The 21,058-nt window shown below is 40.7% G+C and overlaps 1 protein-coding gene and 1 long non-coding RNA gene across 4 annotated transcripts in view; one reads left to right on the top strand and one right to left on the bottom strand.

Moving 5' to 3' along the window:
• Positions 1 to 4,079: 4,079 nt before the first annotated feature.
• LOC141769963 (uncharacterized) lies at positions 4,080 to 20,346 on the bottom strand. 2 transcript variants are annotated; one of them, XR_012594362.1, is made up of 5 exons: positions 20,203 to 20,346; positions 15,906 to 15,955; positions 13,164 to 13,247; positions 4,677 to 4,828; positions 4,080 to 4,525 (listed from the first exon to the last, which is right to left on the bottom strand). It is a non-coding gene; the product is annotated as an uncharacterized LOC141769963 (long non-coding RNA). The 2 variants fall into 2 exon arrangements; XR_012594361.1 differs by having other exon boundaries at positions 4,080 to 4,828.
• Positions 20,347 to 20,350: 4 nt separating this feature from the next.
• LOC141769956 (spermatid perinuclear RNA-binding protein-like) overlaps positions 20,351 to 21,058 on the top strand; it is an 84,937-nt gene continuing 84,229 nt past the window's right edge. The window contains exon 1 of one of the 2 annotated variants that reach the window (XM_074639501.1): positions 20,351 to 20,562. The gene's annotated coding sequence lies outside the window, so the exon portion shown is untranslated. The remainder of the gene's footprint in view (positions 20,563 to 21,058) is intronic. The other variant, XM_074639502.1, reaches the window with a different exon arrangement.

Below are 21,058 nucleotides of genomic sequence, written 5' to 3'. Positions count from 1 at the left end.
AGTTTGATCCATCCATCCTCTGAATGCTCTAGGTCTCTAGTTTGATCCATCCATCCTCTGAATGCTCTAGGTCTCTAGTCTGATCCATCCATCCTCTGAATGCTCTAGGTCTCTAGTTTGATCCATCCATCTTCTGAATGCTCTAGGTCTCTAGTCTGATCCATCCATCCTCTGAATGCTCTAGGTCTCTAGTCTGATCCATCCATCCTCTGAATGCTCTAGGTCTCTAGTTTGATCCATCCATCCTCTGAATGCTCTAGGTCTCTAGTTTGTCTCACACGGGACGTTAGCGGACTCCATTTCTAACCGAACGTTAGCTATGGTTGCGTACCGTTAGCCCTGTAGCGGAGCTGAAGAGAGTAAAGACACTCACGAGCGCGCATGACATCAAATTCGTTGGATTTTAATCATTTAAAGCAGTCTACAGGCTGGTAGAGGAAACCCAGAAGGTTGCGGGAGGTCTCATTTTTTTAGATTAGGTTACATCCTGTTCACACATTGGGAATAAAAAACAATTAAAAAACACGTGTAAAAATGTACATACAGTCCCTTTAAAGCTAATGCAGAGGAAGAAGACTTGTGGTAAAGATCTTTTTCTTTGGTATAATAACACAGTGTAAAAAAACTCCAGAGGCGCTGCAGTGCTTCCTGTTGGTGCAAGAGGCGGCACAGCTTTACTGAATAAAACCATGAGATAAATAAACCATCAGAGAGGACTCCACCGTCTGAGGACTCAAAATCTGTTCAGGAGGGAAATCACCACCAACAAAACTTGGGACGCGTCCCTGAAAAGTCTTCTGTGATTGCTGGAGGACTTTCCTGTCCACCATCGAACCATCTGCCAGTTAAAGAAACCCGACGTCTGACACGACGTTGTCAAGGTTCTCTTTTACCGCACAGAAACATGAAGGATATGAGGACATCTGGCTGATTAAATTAAAACGTGTCCCTCTAACTAACGGCACCATCTGGCTCACTGAGCTGTAAACTCACTAATTTATGTGCCTTTTTTTCACTATACACTCGACTGAATAAATGCTAAATCACTGCACATTAATTAAACACACGTTGTCACTCTCCCGGTGCAGTTAAAGTGAAACACGGGATCAGATCCTGATCAGTCAAGCAGGATTACGGCGTGAAAAGGAAAATGATTCATGGCCTGATTCCATCCTGATCCCCTCTTTGTCTGCCGTATCCGCGATCACTGTTAGAAAACACTGCAGCTAGAATATCACCCCCAACCTGGAGGAGAGAGAGCACATTATTCTACTTCTTATCGCTGACACACTCATTTTATATGTCAGAGTCAGTTTATTAGTCACAGGGAGTTCTGCTGGGCCCGCGGAGCAGCTGTTTAATGTCTTCTGTGAGGAGCTTTGTCAAGTCTGAGAAAGAAACACAAATGAGTTTATGAAGGACTACAAATCTCCATCAGTCTGTGTGGGGTTAGAACGAGTCCAAGCAGGGAGGATCGAACAGAAGATGCCATCAAGTTGCATTGTGGGAACTGTTGGATCCAGTGTTTTTTGAGCTGCCCGACACGTTCTAACTTCAAACTCGTCAAATACGCCGCTTGGTCAGCGCCCTTCGGCGTCGGAGAGTGGCGGCTGGGGACTCAAAAACTGGGGAGGACAGGAGGAAAACTAACCCACAGTGTCATGTCATTTAGTTATTTCTCTTATTTGGAAATCTTATCTGGAAGGAACTTTGCTCTTAAGTTTGAGAAGTATACATTATTATTATTATTATTATTACTACACTAGTTGCCTAGGTTACTTATCTACTTTCTTATGTAAAATGAAAAACTAACCTGTAAACCAATGGCTTATATGATTTCTTAAAAACAATCATGCAGCCTCAGGGTGGGTATAAACCTTGTGTGTGTAATGTGTCACTAGAAGCCTGTCTGTAGTTTCCCCGTACAGCAGTCCGTTGCCCACACCGAGATCAGAGCAGCACGTCGGGCACGCTCAGCTGTCCGGACTGACCCACAGCAGGGCTATGGTGGCGTGCAGCGGCCCGACGCAGTGCACTCCCGGTATGGATCCCGGTATGGGCGACAAACCGCTGCAGCGGGTTCTTCAGGGCTGCTACATCAAGCTAGCTGTTGTTAAAAAGTCCCAAATAAAAAGGATTTGTTTTGTTATGTGGGTAAAGGTAGTTCACAATTTACACGTTATAATTAATTTCCTAATATACTGCTGTCTGATACTTTACTGCCAGTTCATCTCGTAAGCAGCGGTAGAGACTGAATGACATTAGGACATCATCATTGGACCAACGTGATGTCTTGTATTCTGTTGGTTGTTGATTGGTAACAAGCCAAAGGAGGATAACCTTCCCTGGACGCACAGTCTACCCAACTTGCGTCGTTTTTGGAAGGACCAGGTGTGGCGCGTCGGTATACGTTCGTTACATGCAAAGTGTCCTTTCAAAATAAACTTCTGTCTTCACAGGAAGTTAGGTTTAGGCCACACAACCACTTAGTTAGGGTTAGGAAACGGTCGTGGTTGACGGTAACTTCACTGACTAGTGACTCACGGAGCTGACGATACCGACGAGTCAAAATAAGTCAACGTTACTTATAGTTTCACACAGGACACGAACACCCGTCTCCTGGTTGAAAAAGTAGGGTGACCAGGTGTCCCATTTTACGAGGGACTGCACAGCATTTTTATCCGCACACGTGGGTGCACATTTCACATTTCACCGTCTTTGCTACGCTGGTACGCCCAACGGAGAAAATTGCGAGTCACCGCAAAGTCACAAGCTCTGCAGATTTAGGCGGATTTGCCAGACATGAAGCGACGCAGCTCATTTGAGTCTCACAAGAAACGTGCGGCTCAAAAAGAGATCTCTGGATGCATTCAGGCATTAAAGCATAGAGATGTTACGAGATAAGGGGCAGAATAGAAGTGTTTATTATTTAAGTTAGATAGACATTATATCTAAACTGTAGACGACCTCTCAGCCTTGGTAACGTGTCCCACATTGGCCCACACAAACATACTCTTTGTTTGGTTTGTTGGGATCTGGTCACCATAGTTGAAAGTCTGACCCTTCCTCCACTCCTCCCGCCCGCCCTGAACGGACTCTCACGCTATAAATACTACGTCACTTGATCCGACCGTCGAATAACGATACACTTTATTGTCCCTTTGGGGAAATTAGTCTTGGACTCAAGCAGCATCAATAAATAAAAACAAACAACAATCCACATGTAAACAGAGAAACACATACCAATGAAGAAATGCATAAAACAGCATAAATAGGAGGTAAAGATAAGAATACCATGACGCTAATGCACAACCCTACAGCCACGAGAAACATTATTTAAAATTTTAAAGTTGCCGAGGGGCGCTGACCAAACGGCGGTATTTGACAGGTTGGGAGTGAGAACGTGTTGAGCTGACACCAAATGTCTGGACTTCACAAAAGGGCTGTCAAAATCCACTATTCATCTAGAAGTGAGCCTGGCTGGCCGGGTGCAGACTTCACTTAGAAGATTACCCAGAGTTCACAGCAGTAGAAGTGTGACGATGTAAAAGAAACATAATAATTAAAGCAGAACAATCAGTCTACGGCGATATTTGTCCAACCCGATCTCATGGGAAGGCGTATAACCAGCACGACATGTCCACGTGTCATGATCAAGCGTTTTAAGGACATTCCACGTGTCTTTTCAACCCAGTCTCACAGCAAAGTTAGACCCGCCTGTCCACCGCCGTGTCTCACCGAGGCGTACATGAAGGTGCAGTGTCATGAGGTGATGTGTGACCGGTGTTTTGTTTTGCAAGTTACGTTAAGTGTTACCGAAAAGTCCCATGATCACCAAAGTTACCGTTGATCCTGAGGGGAACATGAATGTCTTCACTAAATATTTGTGCCAAGCCGTGTAATATTTGTTGAGATATTTCAGTCTTGGACCATCGTGGTGGACGGACATCGTGCAGCTAGTTTGGCTAAATGAACAAATATTACTGAGAAAACGCTGCTTTTCTGTTTTCTATCTTTATAAAGTGAATCTCTTTCAGCTGCAAAACAAGACATTAATATAAATCACACATCTGGGGTTCTGAGACATTTTTAATTCATGCTTTTCTGGACATTTTATAATTTAAAAGAAAAAGAAATTAATTGCAAAAAAATAATCTAAATCATTATAATAATTATCATTAACTCCAGGCCCGAAACAGACATTTTTATTTCCATTTTCAATCCTTATAGTTCAGAAGTTGGCCTTGAGTTCAAAGTATTAACCCTGAATAATTAGTGTAAGAGCTCATTATGGGATGCAGAGTGAACGGTGCTGTTTCATGTGTTTGTAGTGAGCGTGGTCTCGGTTGCTGATGTGTTTTCCTCTCTTCTCCGGCAGCCTGCGGCCGACAGCCTGAGGCCAGAGGAAGAAAGACCACATGAAGTCCTGAATTAGATGGAGCCGTAAATATTTGATGAGCTGCTGCGTGTTTCCAGCAGCTTAACGGGCGTCCAAGGTCAGAAGGATGCGCAGCCTCACACACACCTAAACACACACACACACACACACACACACACACACACAGAGACGCTGCAGCTTCTTGGTTCATCAGCTGCATGAAAACTACCTGATCAGTTGATCGATACATGTTGTTGTTGTCATCTCATACATCACGACAGCCTCGTCAATACTTTACTCATTTATAATTAAGAGCTGAAGCATCAGAGAAAACATCCTGGCCTCCGTCTCTCTGCTGGCGTCGCTCCATCATGCGTGTCGCTGCCGCTCACATCCATCTGCTGCATGTTCTGCTGAGACGCCACACGGCTGATGGATGGAAGAGCATCACTGTATAAGAGCAGGGACATCAACTGGTAAAGAGGCTTTATTATTGGGCCACTAGGGGGCAGAAAACAGGACATAAATAGCTAACAAACAATCAGTCTGGAGCCAGGGCATCGTGCATGAGGTTAAAAATCACTGGATTGCCATAGAACTAAATATACTCCACCAATATCTGGTAGTTTTACGATGGAAACTGGCAAGTTACCATGAAATTTGGTGCAGAAATTGTGCAATCATGGTGCCTTTTTGTCTGGTGCCATCATCAGGTCAGTATTTTAATTTGGTTTATGATCAAAATACCTGCAAAACTAAAGACATTCCTTCATTCCTTCAACATTGGAGTGCTAAACATCAGCATGTTAACGTTGTCATTGTGGGCACGTTGGCATGCTAATGTCAGTACAGCATCACAGAGCTGCTTGCATGACTGTATCATGGATGAACAAAGAGAAGTGGATCCAGCGTTGCAGGCGGGGCCTCGCTCATTCCTATGAAAGTGGCACATGAAGCCTAAATGGCTCGACTTCCGACTGGAAAAGTACCCGGATCTCGCTCACATGGAACATGCGCAGCAGGCGCGCTCTTCCTGAGTGTCACAAATGTCACTCACGTAGCTTACAAAACAAAACACCGGTCATCAACGGTCTCAAACACCGGCCTCCTCCTGGTTAATTGTGAGCTTTACAGCTGTTTGTCGCTTTATATTTTTGTGATTTGCTATTGTCCACTGCTTCCAGTCTTTATGCTAAGCTAGGCTAATTGCCCCGACTCCAGCTCTGTATGCTCAGACATGAAACTGGTATTGATCTTCTTGTCTAACTGCAAGAAAGTGAACAAGTTCATTTCCATCTGAGTATATTGTAAATCCGTGGCTGCAGTTTGGAAACAAAGAAAATTTAGTGTTTTCAAGATATTATACAATATGAAGATATTTATAGACATCTCCTTTTCTTTCTTAAGACAGAAACCTTCCAGGATGGTGTACGTGGACCTCCCAGTCAACGATTGATCAGTTATCTGCACTACCTGCTCTCTCATATCACACTAAACAAGATGATGTTCTGCAGAGAAATCTCCAGCTCTGATTGATGAACCCTCGTTAGTCTTAAAACTAGTAGAGAAACCTTTTCAGCGGTGTGTGTGAATCTGCAGTCAGCGGTGGAAATAAAGTGCAGACAAACACGCCGACTCAGGGAAGCCTCACATATCCTCTGTAGCCTACTTCTGGGTGATAAGTCTTCTATTTCGGGCGGTCGTTAAGACAGGTAGCATCACCTGGGAATTACCTGAAAGCCACAGAGCGGCGATAAATCACAGCCGCAGAGAGCAAATGAAGCGCAGAGGGAGTGAAGGGAGGAAATTAGCAGCCGAACATGTTTCTTCCAGGCTCCAGAAGGTAAAAACAAATAAAAGAGCTCTCGAGGAAAGACGCAGCACACACACTGGGCACGGATGGTAGTGAGATGAAAATAGAGGCAAACTGTTCACATGGCAGAATGGTCACCCGTCCTCTCCCCCCTGTGGCTTTTAAAACACGGCTTCTGTTAACAGTAAACAGTCCCGCTTGTTTGGCAGGAAAAATAAAAATACCACAGCGTTCATCAGTCAGAGACAAATATCTGAGACGGCGACAGCCTCATCAATATTTTAGTGCACGTGAATAACAAAAAGGAGGCCAGTGGCTTTGTGCTGCCATTTCTGTGTCGTTATATTCACAATGAGATCTGTGCTGTTCATTAATGCTTCATGGTACGTGTGCTGCAGGGCTGACAGATCTGGGCTGTGTTTCACCGCTACGATACACAGGATGTACCACTTTAAAAAAACACAAAGTTAAACTGGATTAATATAAGAGAACAAAACAAGACAGGAGGGGCATAAATCAATGCAGAAACAAAAGTAAGTATTAATCCGCAACTGAAAATAGTCCCCAACAAATGCACTATTTCTTCCTGTTTGAGTAACATTTGATTAAACCTCTCTTTTTCCCTAAACTTAACCAAGTGGTTTTGTCGCGTAAACCTTTTTGTTTGAGTTAAAAACGTAACATTTCATTCAGTTGTACGTATTAGAATGTGTTGCTTTTAAGTTTTGCTTTCACTTTTACAACAATATACGAATATACCAAAGAGAAATACAAAATAAGTGATCCAGGTTGTCTGTGGTTGGAGAGATGGTGGTGGGTTGTTCCCCAAAGAAAAGAACAAGAAACTTCGTCCCTTCTGAACTAATGAGAGCTGTGGTCGGTCGTATACTGGCCGTCTCCCAGTGTAGCTGTGTGTGTTGCTGTACAGCAGCGTTCCTGCTCCACCGTCACTGGATAATTAAAGTGTGAAAACAACATGTGGCTCCACCAAGTGTGTTATTCTTCAACAGGCACAACTCCCACACAGCCAGTCTGCTCCGCGTCACACTGTAAATGTGTTCTGACACTGTTTCCCTCCAAATATAAAGGTGTTATCATCAGCTCGGGGTTCTTTGTAGATCGCAGAGTCGACCTGAGTTGGGATGATGAAAGCTGCTTCACATGTCGGCAGCTCACACTGACAGAAATACAGTGAGGTGACGTTTGGGATGTTTTACACACAGAATAACTGAGTGAAGGTAGAAGAGGAGAAGGATCGAACACTGACAAGTCCAGATTCGTCTGTGGACGATGGGACTTGATCCCTCACTGGTTTCCCACCAGCTAACAATAACAGTTGTGTTTGTTGGAAAGCACATCCAAGCTGTAAGTTATGGAAGAAGGAACCTGCTAAAATAAAAAATAAATGAATAAATAAATGACTCAATAGACAAATAAATAGCAAAATAATATTATAAATAAATGTAGTCATTAATTAATAGAAATAATATGACATAAATTGATATTTCTGTTTTAATTTGCTTTTTATTTATTTATTTACCTTTGTATTAATTATTTTCTTTATTTACTCCTCTGTTTAATTTCCACTTTTATTTATTTTTATTTATCTATTTATTTTTTATTATATCTTTTTAATTTGTTTACTTTTGCATTTATTTTTTATTTATTTTATATTTATTTTTAAATGTATGTATTTATTTATGTTTTTAAGCATTTATTTATATATTAACCTTTGTATTAATTCATTTATTCATTTACTGTTCTGTTTAATTTCCTTATTTATTTATTTTTGTTTTTAACTTTTTATTTATGTCTTGATTTTTGCATTTATTTTTTATTTTCTTTATTTACTTTTGCATGTATTGTTATTTATTTTAGATTTATTTTTAAATGTATGTATTTATTTATGTGTTAAGGCATTTATTTATATATTTACCTTTGTATAAATTCCTTTATTTATTTACCGCTATGTTAACTGTTCCACATTTATTTATTTTTGCAACTATGTTTTTTATTAATGTATTTATTTTTGCATTTATTTGTTATTTATTTATTTACTTTTGCATTTATTTTTTATTTATTTAAAAACAAAATTTAAATCTATGTATTTATTTATGTGTTTAAGTATTTATTTATTTATTTACTTACCTTTGTATTCATTCCTTTATTTATGCACTCTTCTGTTTAATTTCTACATTTATTTCTATTCATCTATTTATTTTTTTATTTTATTTTTTATTTATTTATTTACTTTTGCATTTATTTTTTATTTATTTTAGATTATTTTTTTATTTATTTATTTGTATAAGCATTTATTTATATATTAACCTTCGTATTAATTCGTTAATGATAATGTTGGGACAGGCGAATTTTTAATTTGTGCAGCTTTATTCAGCACCAAAAGAGAGAGAGAGAATATACAACATATACTGTACGTGTCTGCAGCATCACACACACACACCTTTATTCTGTACATACAGTATATATATATACAGTCCACCAAAGCTAATCAGTGCTGCTTATAATCACAGATATCAAGTATTAGGAGCACAGTCAGAGGCCTGAAGACCAGCATGTGTCCATCTATTTTCACACACACACACACACACACACGCACACACACACACACACACACACACACACACACACAGCGACCACCCCCTTGCTGATTTATCTCGCTGCTGTGCTCGGCTGTTATTTCTTTTCCTTTTTTTTTTTCCTGCCCTGATCCCTTGATTGTAATTCAGCAGTGGAGTTTCTTTATATGTGAGCAGGAATGAAAAGAGTTCACGGAGCCTGATGCAAAATCAACATCTTATCTCAACCACTACCCTTACCAAAGTTATACAAGTGTGCTATTAGTATACTTCTTTTAAACTTAAAATAAGAGAGTATACTTTTAGTTTACTTTTCATGTACGTATCAGAGATCACTCACTCTTCTTCAACCGCTTAGCCGGTCGCAGGGGACCCCCACATTAACCAGATCTGACTGGGGGATCCCGAGGCGTTCCCAGGCCTGTGTGGAGATATAATCTCTCCACCTAGTCCTGGGTCTTCCCCGTGGCCTCCTCCCAGCTGGTCGTGCCTGGAACACCTCCCTAGGGAGGCGCCCAGGGGGCATCCGTACTAGATGCCCGAACCACCTCAACTGGCTCCTTTCAACGCAAAAGGAGCAGCGGCTCTACTCCGAGTCCCTCACGGATGACTGAGCTTCTCACCCTATCTCTAAGGGAGACGCCAGCCACCCTCCTGAGAAAACCCATTTCGGCCGCTTGTACCCGCGATTTAGTTCTTTGGGTCATGACCCAACCCTCATGACCATAGGTGAGAGTAGGAACGAAGATTGACCGATAGATCGAGAGCTTTGCCTTCCAGCTCAGCTCTCTTTTCATCACAACGGAGCGGTAAAGCGAATGCAATACCGCCCCCGCTGCTCCGATTCTCTGGCCAATCTCACGTTCCATCGTCCCCTCACTCGCGAACAAGACCCCGAGGTACTTGAACTCCTTCACTTCGAGTAAGGACTCATTCCCTACCCGGAGTAGGCAATCCATCGGTTTAACTGCTGAGAACCATGAAGGCCTCAGATTTAGAGGTGCTGATCCTCATCCCAGCCGCTTCACACTCGGCTGCGAACCGATCCAGTGAGTGCTGGAGGTCGCAGACCGATGATGCCTCCGCCACCCTCTCCCCGACTACGCCTCGATATCCTGTCCGTGAATATCACAAACAGGATTGGTGACAAAGTGCAGCCCTGGCGGAGGCCAACCCCCACCAGAAACGAGTCCGACTTAATGCCCAGAACCCGAACACAGCTCTGGCTTTGGGCGTACAGAGATTGGATGGCCCTGAGAAGTGACCCCCTCACCCCATACTCCCACAGTATCTCAGATGCTCAGATGATCAGATGATCAGATGCTGCAGGAGGTGTGAACACGTCGGAGGTGTTTCTGTGACCTGAACATGAGAGTCACCACGTTAACAGGGACTCATAATAACAGACAGAACCATACCTGCACTCCCATATTAGTCATTAGGCATCTGCAGTAATCATCCGTGGTGGAGTCAAAGGTGGGGAATGATTAATTGCGAGCGATTCAAACGAGTAAACAATGAAGTTTCCAGCAGGACCAAAGTGTCAGCAGCAGTTCTGCGACTGAATATAAAACGTGATTCTTTGTGCTCATCAAACGAAGACTAAATGCTGATTTGCATTTGAATTATCACGATTATAAACCCATTAACTTGGGTCTTTTGTTTGTTTTTCCATTTATAAAACTCAGTTCTCTAGCAGCCGACGCGTGCTCTGACGTGGTATAATGATCCATTCATAGAATTCAATGAAGTCATTCAATAAAAGCTGGCTTCACTTGATCAGCCCAGCGTTGTATAAAACAATGTAGTTATTACTGAGGGAGCGCCGAGGCGTGAATCAGTAGCGTTTCTGTGCCGGGTCGACACTGAGCTTATAGCAGTTTATGTGACACATCGCAGCAGCAGGTGTGCATCTCTATCAGCTGATAATCAAACAGCAGCACGTACTGTACGTGTTGATCCTGTAGTGCAACAATATAAACACCAGAATCAAAGCACAGCGTCCCGTCTACTGTTATAGTGAAGCTTCAGACATGGTTCTATCTGCTCCTGGATCTTACCAGCAAAATAAGCTGTCACAGTTAGTTTGAACCCCTTTGTGTATGTAGTTGTTGCAATCCAAGCAACAAAGTTCGGTGGTTTCTCTCTTCTCTTTAACCTCTTTTACCCGACGTTCGTCTGAGCTGTGTGTTAAAACACCGCCTTTAAAAACTTCATAAAGTGCTGTGGTGGTCTTTTTCTGAGTTGTTTCTAAAAGACGAGACCTTAACGTGACTAAAACACTCAAAGTGGATTTTGTCCAAACAATGTTTGTTTGATTTCTATATTTCAGTTACAAAATCAACGCATTAGAAATTGTATTTTTTATTTTATAATATTTTTATATTAAATGTACATACTTGACTTTGGATTATTTTTTATTATCTTATTCACATTGTTATTGATCTTATTTGTTATTATATTTGTTCTTATTCAGTCTGTTTATTTATTAGTTAGTCTAATTTATATCAGTAATCGTTTAAGTCCTGTTTTATATTTTTAGCTTACATATATTGTTGTTGTTGTTGTTGTTGAGGTTGTTGTTGTTGTTGTTGTTGTTGTTGTGTGTCACTGTGTTGTATCTATGTTTTTATGTACAAGCTGCTCCAAACCAATTACCCCTAGAGGGATTAATAAAGTTGTTTGAATTTAATTTAATTTAATTATCTGAGTTTTACTTGATCGTATTTCATTATTATAATAAAACGACTCCATTTGGAGTCAAAATTATACAATTTGGTTGTTTTTATTGATGTTATACTGTGCACAATGGTGGAATGTGATAATGCACAGGGTACATGTCATGGCCAAAGGCTCCATTGTATGCACATGGAGCTATTACAGATGTATTTTGGGTGTCTGTCTAGTCGAACCTCTCCTTCCAGCACCCTACAGGGCTTAAGTTGGATCAATCAAATGGACCACTAGTGTTTTTTTAGCCTACAAATGTATTAATCTAATCCTTTAAAATCAAAATATAAAAATAAATCATTATCCCTCCTGTAACCGGCTGTATATCTGAACCGATACTGTTCATCAGTGAATCTCTATCTTACTCATTTTCTCTTATCAACCTTTTCTCATTATAGCGCCTTAAACAAGACAAACACAAACATCTTGTATGTGCATGTAAGAACAGATTTGGGCTCTCAGTTCTCATATCTCTCTCACAGATGGTAATGAAGTGCACACGCCTGACGGCTACTCGCAGCATTAACATCAATAAAAATAAATCAGGACTGAATTAATTTGCTGTAAACAAAAGAGACCTTCACTGACAACACTGTCGGCGCAGATTAGGAGATTTAAATCTGATTCACAACGTGAATACACACAAACAAGAGTAAACTTTAAGGCACCGCTTTATTCTTAAAATACCATACCAGTGGACAGATTTTATATATATATAAATATATATATATATATATATGGACCAATTGAGAGGAAGGTCTGTAATCTGCATTCAACAGCAGGACAGGAGTTAAACCAAACTTTAGTGCTGCTCATGATTAAAAACCACCGCAAAATCAGATTAAAGGGGCAAACTATGTAATTTGATAACAGGACTCAAGCTTGAAATTGATTAAATCCAATTAAAGCTCTCAGGACCTGAACATGTGAACAATCTTCTTCTTCTTCTTCTTCTTCTTCTTCTTCTTCTTCTTCTTCTTCTTCTTCTTCAGTGTTTTTCACTACCTCAGCTACATGAAGTGCTGAGCAATCCACAGCTTCTGACTCGTCATGTTTCTGATCGTCTCACACGTCAAACGAGAGATCAGCTCAGCATTTCTGCAGACATCAACGCTGTCTGTATCCCAGCAGAGTGATTGATTGATGTTTACCTGCGTGTGTGTGTGTGTGTGTGTGTGTGTGTGTGTGTGCGTGTGTCATCCATCATAACTGATGCTATCAAGATCTTTTCCATTTGGAGTCCTCATCCACCGGTTTATCTCTACACAGTTATCATCAGTGAAATTAGTATTTCTACTGAGTTTCTTAATGTGACTGTGATTGTTACCTTGTTTTGTATCATTTTAAGTGTCTCATGAATTATTGAAATCAATACATATTGATATTTTTGAGATTATAAAAAATATAAAATTATAAAATACAAGATGGGACTTTATTTATCCCAGGCAGCTACCTCCAGGTCTGTAAAGTGAAGCCAATGCTGAAGTGCCTTAAACTTGCATTCTTTCTAACGGCCAGCAGGGGGCGACTCCTCTGGTTGCACCCTTTTTTTGGTACAGTGTGGTATTACTGTAATCAATGACCTCGCATGCTGACCAATAGTTGTCTTAGTTCACATTCCCTCGTTTTGAAAGTGGTAGCCTACTTTTTCTTCTTCGGCTGCACTCCTCATCCTCAGTGGCGTCTGAGTCGGAACCTCTCGTTGTCTCCTCCTCTCCACCAGCCTCCTCTGCTTATTCAATTAATCAGAGAGATAGATAGATTCATTTTTGGAACACGGTAACAGCTACATACACAAACACCATGAGCTGTGAACTGTTACCTACATGTGCATCAAAAAACTGTGCACCACTATGTACATGTGCATCACGCATTGTGCACTGCTACGTACATGTGCACCGCTACGTACATGTGCACCACGCGCTGTGCACCGCTACGTACATATGCACCACGCGTTGTGCACTGCTACATAGATGTGCACCGCTACCTACATGTGCACCACTACGTACATGTGCACCACGCGTTGTGCACCATTACATACATGTGCACCGCTACGTACATGTGCACCGTTACATACATGTGCACTGCTACGTACATGTGCACCACTACGTGCATGTGCAGCTACATACACAAACACCATGTGCTGTGAACTGTTACCTACATGTGCATCAAAAACTGTGCACCGCTATGTACATGTGCATCACGCATTGTGCACTGCTACGTACATGTGCACCGCTACGTACATGTGCACCACGCGCTGTGCACCGCTACGTACATATGCACCACGCGTTGTGCACTGCTACATAGATGTGCACCGCTACCTACATGTGCACCACTACGTACATGTGCACCACGCGTTGTGCACCATTACATACATGTGCACCGCTACGTACATGTGCACCGTTACATACATGTGCACTGCTACGTACATGTGCACCACTACGTGCATGTGCAGCTACATACACAAACACCATGTGCTGTGAACTGTTACCTACATGTGCATCAAAAACTGTGCACCGCTATGTACATGTGCATCATGCATTGTGCACTGCTACGTACATGTGCACCGCTACGTACATGTGCACCACGTGTTGTGCACCGCTACATAGATGTGCACCACGCGCTGTGCACTGCTACGTACATATGCACCACGCGTTGTGCACTGCTACATAGATGTGCACCGCTACCTACATGTGCACCACTACGTACATGTGCACCACGCGTTGTGCACCATTACATACATGTGCACTGCTACGTACACGTGCACCACTACGTGCATGTGCACCACGCGTTGTGCACATGTACGTAGCGGTGCACATGTATGTAGCAGTGCACAATGCGTGATGCACAATGCGTGATGCACATGTACATAGCGGTGCACAGTTTTTGATGCACATGTAGGTAACAGTTCACAGCACATGGTGTGTGTGTGTACGCAGCTGTTACCACTACGTACCTGTACAGGTACATGTGCACCGCTACGTACATGTGCACCGCGAGCTGTGCACCACTATGTTTATGTGCATCACATGCTACATGCATGTGCATCACGCGCTGTGCGTCACTATATTAATGTGCATCCCGCTGCAACATCCGCACCATGTAGCCTACTGTGCGTATAGGCATCGAGTGCCGGTGGGGGCACCGATGATAATGATCATCATGCACTCACATGAATGTGACCACGGGAAATTTTATCTCGCACACTCACAAAAAGTGATCGTACTCTGGAGCCCTGGACGACCTTGAGTTGTTGTTTTGATGGAGACTCTTCGTGTCGGCATCCATCAGAAATTAAGAATTTCTCAAATCTGGAGCTAACATTTTTATTTTATGTAATGATGAGGAATGTCCATGTGACCTAAATTTGCTGGCAGAATTTATGCAACTTTTTTGACACCTTTTTTTTTTGCTAAAGCTTTTGCACTGACATCCCCGCTGTACCAACACATCAATCTCTTCTTCTTTTTTGACGTGCACTGCTGTTCTCGACCTGAAAACAGCCTAATGAAGAAGCCAAAGTCACACTGAATAATGTCTAAATATCAGTTGTGTTGTTAAAGAACTTCCGTATCTCCAGAGGAATGTAATAAGTGTGAAACCAGACCAGAGATGGCGAGTGTGAAAATTAGTGTGTGTGTGTGTGTGTTTGTATGAAAACAGACTGGAGGGCTGCTGCAGAGAGGGAGGCTCTCTCACTCTACAGTCCACCTGCTGCTAAGTGACGCAGACAGAGCTCTCACACACACACACACACACACACACACACACACACACACACACACACACTCTCACCCCTGTAACCCAGCACTTTGCTGATGCAGCAGAACAACAGCCAGTGTGTCTCTCCATCTAAACAGGGTTACTTGGTGCAACATGACAGATAAGATAAGCAGCGTCCTCCTCTGCTGCTTGAAGGGCTGAGACGGCTGCTGATTCTCGGTGTTATAGATAGATGTGGGGGGGGTAGGGGACCTGGCATCTGTGGCGTTAAGCACATACCAGATGGAGAGCGTCAGCCTTGTGTGAGATAGTTGAGTTTGAATGTGGGAAAAACAGAAAGTGTGTGTTTGTGTCACGTGAGAGGTGATGATGAAGACGCTCAAACACCACAGGAGACTAAATGATCAGCTGTCACATGTCGTCTTCATCAGACTCAGAGTGCAACTTCCAGTTTAAAACTGTGCGTGATTATTCACAAATTAAAAAGAAAAAGCCAACTAAGCGTGTAAATTGATGCAATTACTGTAATTCCTGACATGAATTAATTTGAATGAACCGCTTTGATGCTCATTTGGTTAAATATGTGATGTTGAATATGGTGCTCGTCTTAGTGCATTAATCTGCATGGTGGCTGTGACTCACCAGCAGACTGACTTAGTGGTACCTGGATCTCCTCGCTCTCTGCTGGGGGACACATATACTCTGGTTCTGCACCTGAGAGGAGGAAAGAAACTAAGAGGCATCACTCTGCTGATGATTCTTGGAACCAAAAACACAACTCAAGGCAAGTTATATATGTTATATATTTACATTCCTGTGAAGATGAAACTTGAACAATCTTCACACGTCGGCTGTGAATCTTCACACAGATCTCGCTGTTCTTTTCTTGTATTCAAATGAGCTTCACGTTACAGCAGAGCAGGAGAACCGAGGAGATCTTCACAGATTACTGCAGGACGCTGGAGTTACTTCTAAAGTATTACTGACAGCCTGCACTGTACTCTTGGATTACTGAAAGGCTTTGGATTGGTTTTAAAGGACCAGTGTGTAACATTTAGGGGGATCTATTGGCAGAAATGGAATATAATATTAACATGTATGTTTTCTTTTGTGTATAATAAGAATCAAAGTGTTTTCATGAGCTCAGAATGAGCCGTTTATATCTACATAGGGAGCGGGTCGTCTTCACGGAGTCCGTCATGTTTCTACAGTAGCCTAGAACAGACAAACCAAACTCTGGCTCTAGAGAGAGACCATAGAAATAGAATAGGAGTAGAACTGACATTCCCATTCAAATCAACGACGTAGCAGGATGGTCAGAGTGGCGGCCGTTTTTTTATGTGTACCGTTGCCATAGCGACCGTTACAGCGGGCTAACTTCCACATTGAACTTACGGCAAGTCGTGGACTCACTGAGGTTTTGCAGTAATGACTAAAGAAGAGTGGAGAAGTAACGTTACGAGGCACAGAGAGCCAGACTAAATGAGTATGAGTTAGCAACTTGATGCTTCGTCCACACACTCTGGTCACAGCAGCTCGTTTTTTAATTTAGTGCAAATTAGGGCTGTCAAAGTTAACGTGATAACAACGTGATAACAACGTGATAACAACGTGTCAATGCAAATTTGTTTTAACGCCACTAATTTCTTTAACGCATTAACGCAACTTGCGATTTTTAGGTTGTAGCGGCTCAGTTTTAAAGCTAGAGTGAAGATATTGGTATCACATGAAGCTATAAAAACAGATGAATCCATCGGTACCAACCATGTCATACTAGCTGAATAACAAGGTTAAATAACGCTCCAAAATTACGCTACATTTTGGCGAGGAAAAACTGGCATGGCCATTTTCAAAGGGGTCCCTTGACCTCTGACCTCCAGATCAGTGAATGTCAATGGGTTCTATGGGTACCCACGAGTCTCCCCTTTACAGACATGCCCACTTTATGATAATCACATGCAGTTTGGGGGCAAGTCATAGTCAAGTCAGCACACTGACACACTGACAGCTGTTGTTGCCTGTTGGGCTGCAGTTTGCCATGTTATGATTTGAGCATATTGTTTTATGCTAAATGCAGTTCCTGTGAGGGTTTCTGGACAATATCTGTCACTGTTTTGTGTTGTTAATTGATTTCCAATAATAAATATATACATACATTTGCATAAAGCAGCATATTTGCCCACTCCCATGTTGATAAGAGTATTAAATACTTGACAAATCTTTCTTTAAGGTACATTTTGAACAGATAAAAAATATGATTAAGTACACATGGTTAATGCATGTTACGCAGAAAACACTCTTGAGTAACAGGATACTGACAGTACTGTAAACACGCTGACTCTAAAACCTACACATTTTATGGTATGCGTGTCTATTTATAATACTGGACCGGGTGGGTGAGGTCAGTCAGGGTGGGAGTCCGAGCACACATGCTAGTTTTGTTCACATAGACGTAGTGAATTATGCACAAAACACACAAGTAAATTGGAAATGATCCTCTCAGCCAGTCTATCCGTCTCCTGAAAATTACTTTTATATACTGATTTGCAACTGCAAATACATTTTTAAAGAAATGCCCAGATTTTGAACGTATAATCGTTAACTGACAGCATATTTAATTTGTTTTCCTACAATATTTTAAAGATTTATGGTTCTGTTTAGGCCACTCAGAGCTTTTGATTAATGTTGGGAAAGATTATTTTTTTATTGCTTTTTGTTAAATGTTGAAAAAGTGAACTTACTTTTTCAATATTTAACTTTAAAATGAAACTTTCTCCAACCTTAACCAGAGTGTTTTTGTAGCCTAAACCTAGTCACACGCTGGAAGTATATGAACATGATCTCTAGTAGACCGGCACATAACTCTCATCCTTTAATCTGCTGTGTGTGGGATGAAAACATCTTTCACCAAGTAGGAAAATAACGCAGCATAGTAATTACAGTGTGACCCCAAAGACGGATGACGCGGCTTTCAAAGTTGATTCAGTTCGTGGAGATAAAGTCATCATGTCATGTTTTCTGTGAATAATGCTGCATATTGTAATTTTGTAACACAATGATTCACTCAGTAATTATGTGCAGTGACTTTCTTGTGCAATAAATTGTGTCTCCAGTTTGTGGTCGCTAAATGAAACCAGTTAGACGAGCCGCTGAGGTCTGAGTGGTTATTTTTTTGCAGCGTGCTGGTTTTGGCTGCACAATAATTTAAAAGTAAACAGTGTGCAGACACTCGGGGTAAAATGGCACGGCAGTGTTCAAATTAGAGGCTGCAGATATATCAGTGCTGCTGCAGGCATTTAATCAGCTGAAAGGGAAAGCCTGTAGACGGAGTAAAAATAGATATGGATGATCGTCCATTAATCTTGAGCTCAGACTGCCTTACTGCTGTTCTTCATATAGTTGCATTAAAGTTATAATTTATGTGTCTATTTTAAGAGTTCATCAAAATACCTCGATGCACTGCCACATCTGCAGGAAACTCCCAACTCTGTGTTTTTTCCATCAACAGTTGTTGTGCATGAACATTTCACTGCTCAATACGTTGCTAGACGGAATTACATTAAAGTTTGTTTACTAAAAGTCTATATTTGCTTCTATATTTGGAATAAGTAAATTATTTATAGAGCTGATATATGTAGTCAATCAATTAGTTGATCAATGGGAAAATTAATCAGCAACTATATTGATAATTAATTGACTGAAGTCATGTTTTAAATGTAATAATGCCAAAAGTCTCTGGCTCCAACTTCTCAAACATGAATATTTTATTACGATAAACTTTGTTAAGTTTACCAACATTTTATTTGGGTTTTGGATTTTGCAATAAAACAAGTGATTTGAGTTTGTCAATCACTCCATTAACAAAGGTCTGTTTTACTATTTAAATTAATTGATTAATAATAATGTAGCTTAATACAGACGTAATATTTTTAAGCAATCTAGTAAGAAAAACAACATATTCTGAGATGAATGAAATATTTATACATAAAATGTACATATATGTATATATATACATAGCATTTTATTAACTTAATTAATTATATTTATTCAATATATGAGTATATATAATTTTATAAATTAATATATATATTTTAATAAAATAAAATACTGTTGTCTGAAAGATATTACTGAGGACATGACCTCAGGTTGGCTTGTGTCTAAAATCACTCCATTATCAAAAGTCTGTTTGATTATTTAAATTAATTGATCAATTATAATGTAGCCTAATTTTTGAATAAATACGTAATATTTTTAAGCAATCTAGTAAGAAAAACAACATATTCTGAAATTAATTAATATAATTTATTAATTTAATGAATTATATCAATTCAATATATATATGTTTATATATGCAAATATAATTGTATTAATTTATTTATATATTTAGGTTGGCTAAATATAGTAATAAAAACAATACATTCTAAAATCATTCCATTATCAAATGTCTGTTTGATTATTTAAATTAATTGATTAATTATAATGTAGCTTCATTTTTGAATAAATACGTAATAGTTTTAAGCAATTTATTAAGAAAAACATATCATTTATTTATTTAATTAAATGTATATATAATTTTATTGAATTAATGAATTATATTAATATTAATATATGTAATATTTTTAAGCATTCTAGTAATAAAAACAATATATTCTGAAATGAATTAATATCATTTATTAATCTCATAAAATGTATATATATATATATATATATATATATATATATATAGAGAGAGAGAGAGAGAGAGAGAGAGAGAGAGAGAGAGAGAGAGAGAGAGAGAGAGAGAGAGAATTTTATTGAATTAATTCATTATATTAATTCATTATAAATGTATGTGTATATGCAAATATAATTTTATTAATTTATTTATATATATATTATTTTAATAAAATAAAACACTGTTGTCTGAAAGGTACTACTGAGGACATGACCTCAGGTTGGCTCGTGTCTCTAATAATCTCTACCTGATCATCGCCTCATTAGACGATCTTTGTTTCGCAGTAGCAGCAGTTGGTTGAGCGCATGCGCAGCCGCAACCTCCGCTCCCCGTGCTGCTGCTGCTGCTGACAGACAGCAGGCTGACCGGAGACCGGAGAGAGACCGGAGACACCGTGTGCTGCTGATCACCGCCACCGTGGTGTTGTTGTTGCCGCTTCCGCCGCCGTCTTCCACTCCACGTTGTGAGTCCGGATCCTAACTGACACTGAACTGGACTTAATCTCTGTGACGGAAAACAAGAAGAACAACTAAGTGGTTTAGTTCGGACGCGCTGACTCTCCTCTCCTCTCCTCTCCTCCCGGTGGTTTAACGGGCTGTCGGTGACGGTAAGTGTCCGGAGGAAGAGGCGGATGAACGGGCGAGCTGCTGCCGCGTGTCTGTCCCGCACGGCTCGGTTCACTTCATCTTCATCCCTCGTTCAGCTCAGTTTCACCTGTTTGGTTAAATGTGGGGTTTTTAAACTGAAGTCTGGTTAAACGGCAGTTAGTTTTTCTAACGGCTCCTAACGGCTGTCAGTTAGTTTTTCTAACGGCTCCTAACGGTCAGTTGACCGTTAACTCTCACCCGGCACATGGAGCTCGCTCACCGTCCTAACCTGGCGTTTTAACGTTTAAAGGGAAATAAAACAAAACGTAATTCTTTCTCAGACTAAAGCTGCTGATACAGGTAACTCAGGTAACTCAGGTGACTCAGGTAACTCAGGTGACTCAGGTGACTCAGGTAACTCAGGTAACTCAGGTGACTCAGGTAACTCAGGTAACTCAGGTGACTCAGGTAACTCAGGTAACTCAGGTGAATTACCTGTTACTAAAACTAAAGCTT

Source organism: Sebastes fasciatus, chromosome 6 (assembly GCF_043250625.1).
Source record: "Sebastes fasciatus isolate fSebFas1 chromosome 6, fSebFas1.pri, whole genome shotgun sequence".
In the NCBI taxonomy this organism is placed as follows: Eukaryota; Metazoa; Chordata; class Actinopteri; order Perciformes; family Sebastidae; genus Sebastes; species Sebastes fasciatus.
The sequence above is the reverse complement of the archived record's forward strand: the minus strand, read 5'-3'. Positions and strand labels throughout refer to the sequence as shown.